The following is a 2,540-nucleotide window of genomic DNA, read 5'->3' as shown; positions in this document are numbered from 1 at the left end:
GAATACCTTCCAAACAGAGGTCTTTATACAAACCTGCTGTTAGATGTCCAACCCTGCAGGTTTGCTCTAAACAAGTTTGACTCATACATGGAAGTAAAGATGGCCTGGATGCCACGAGGTCAGAGAGCTGCAGTGCTTGTCTAAGGGAAAGTTACAAATGTCCTTGACTTTCAGAAGTGTGGTTGTTCCTCTTAAAATCCCAACATCCTTTAGGACTGAAGATGATTGGGACATTTCAGAGAATAAAGGCCAAATCCACCCTCAGGTATAATGGACTGTATTTTAACAAACACCACTACTTTATTACACACCTAATGAATGACATTTTCAGTGAAGCTTTCTGAAATTCATCTGGAACAGACCACTAAGTATCTACAGATGTGCCCTTGTGTTTTCATAAAGGAAAACACTATTGAATTTGGCTAATGAAACTCTGGCTCATGTATTTGAAGAAGATAACTTAAAATGGTTGAAGAAATATGTCTTCTTTCTAGATGAGATCTATTTTAACAAATGTATGACATCAGTTTGAGTAGGGACACTGGCTTAGTCCAAGTGATCCATATTCTCTCATCTTTATTTCTTTGACTGCTGCCTTGTCCCAGAATAACAACAATAATCTACCTCCTACAGAAAAGAGTACAGTCATCCTGATGCTATAACCTGGTCTCTGCAGATGGCATATAAATTTGAATTTCAGACATCTTAGACACAATTCATGGGGTTAAGACAAAAACTAGGTGGTTTTGGTGAGTGATGAATTATTTTTAAAAATCGAAAAAAAATTTTTTAATTAATTAATTTATTTATGTTTTTGGCTGCCTTTGGTCTTTGTCACTGCACGTGGCTTTCTCTAGTTGCTGCAAGCGGGAGATACTCTTCTTTGTGGTGTGCGGGCTTCTCATTGCGGTGGCTTCTCTTGTTGCAGAGCACGTGCTCTAGGCACACGGGCTTCAGTAGTTGTGGCATGCGGGCTCAGTAGTTGTGGTTCGTGGGCTCTAGAGCGCAGGCTCAGTAGCTGTGGCACACGGGCTTATTTGTTCTGTGGCATGTGGGATCTTCCTGGACCAGGGCTTGAACCCGTGTCCCCTGCATTAGCAAGTGGATTCTTAACTACTGAGCCACCAGGGGAGTCCCTCATCTCCTAGTCTTGATGAGCTTCTCTGGTCCCTTTAATCTTTCCTCAGGTGGTTCCTTGGCTGCTCCTCCCTTCATTAGCAACAGTTTGAATCTGCCCTTTGGAATTCAGGGAAGGTCATGGAGGCTGGAGCCTTGCCTATGAGAAATGGGGAGAGTGTGTGTGTGTGTGTGTGTGTGTGTGCGCGCGCGTGCATATGCAAAAACTGGCCTCCATGCCTCAAAGTCCCACAGGGCCTTGCTTGGTTTCACTTGCAATAACACGCTGGGCTGCTCTGGACTCTGATCACTGCTTCTTGCATTGCCGCATTATGTAAGCACCCTCGGATTGACTCCTAAGGAAATCTCAGCCACTGGTGCCCCCTGCACCGACTCGAATACATACAGGGACCAGACAGGAGATGTACCTATTGGGGAGAGAAGACACCAGCTGTCTGGTGTTTAGGACGTGGCCCTCCTGAGGCCTGGGGAAAAGCCATCAGTCAAGAACCCCCGAGTGACCCCTGTTATGCAGGTGGGCCTCTCTCTCCATACTGCAAAGGCACCCCTCTTGGGCTAGCCACTTAGGGAGGTGGTTTGATTCCTCAGAAGTGTGCTGGGCATGTGCTTCCCTTGGGTAACTGTTACTTTTTGGCCCACAGATAAATCCATTGTCTTATCAGGACAACACCAACTCCTCCTTCCCTTGCTTAGATAATGCCTAATCTGTGCACAGTGCACATTAGGCCAGCTAAGTTCTCGGGACCTAGGTATAACCATTCATAATATCAGCCAGCCCTGAGATCAAAGGGCAATGAGACTCATTCCGGCAGGAGTAGGGATCCCTCTCAGACTGGAGGCCCCTTGGGGAGGTGTCCCGTACTGTGAAATCACTCTACAAAATCTCACCTGGGCCCTTGAGTACTTGTCTAAAAATGTGGGGGATGCCTTACAAGGACTCTGTACTTCTCTGGACTCACTAGCAAATGTTCTTCTCGACAATAGCCTAGCCCGTGACTATCTCTTGAGTGAGCAAGGGAGTGTATGTGCAGTTATGAATGAAACTTGCTGCATGTATGTCAATAACTCTGATCAGATTGAGGGCAACATAAAAGAGATACATGAGCAAGCTCAGTGGTTACATAGATGTAACACACAAGGTCCAGATCCAAGCTCCATCTGGAATATGGTCAAACAGAGCCTCCCCAGTTTAACCTGGTTTCTTCCATTTCTTGGCCCACTAACTGCTATTATCCTCCTGCTTATCTTCGGGTCTTGACTCATTAACTACCTTGTCAACTTTGTTTGTAAATGGCTTGAAGCCATCAAACTTCAGATGATACTAACCCTAGGGTACAAGCAACTGGGACTGCAGGCTGGTGACCATCAGATATATTTTAGGCCAAACAGGGAAGAGTTCTGCT

This window comes from Lipotes vexillifer, unplaced genomic scaffold, assembly GCF_000442215.2.
Source record: "Lipotes vexillifer unplaced genomic scaffold, Lipotes_vexillifer_v1.1 scaffold851, whole genome shotgun sequence".
Taxonomy (NCBI): domain Eukaryota; kingdom Metazoa; phylum Chordata; class Mammalia; order Artiodactyla; family Lipotidae; genus Lipotes; species Lipotes vexillifer.
This window is presented reverse-complemented; position numbering follows the sequence as displayed.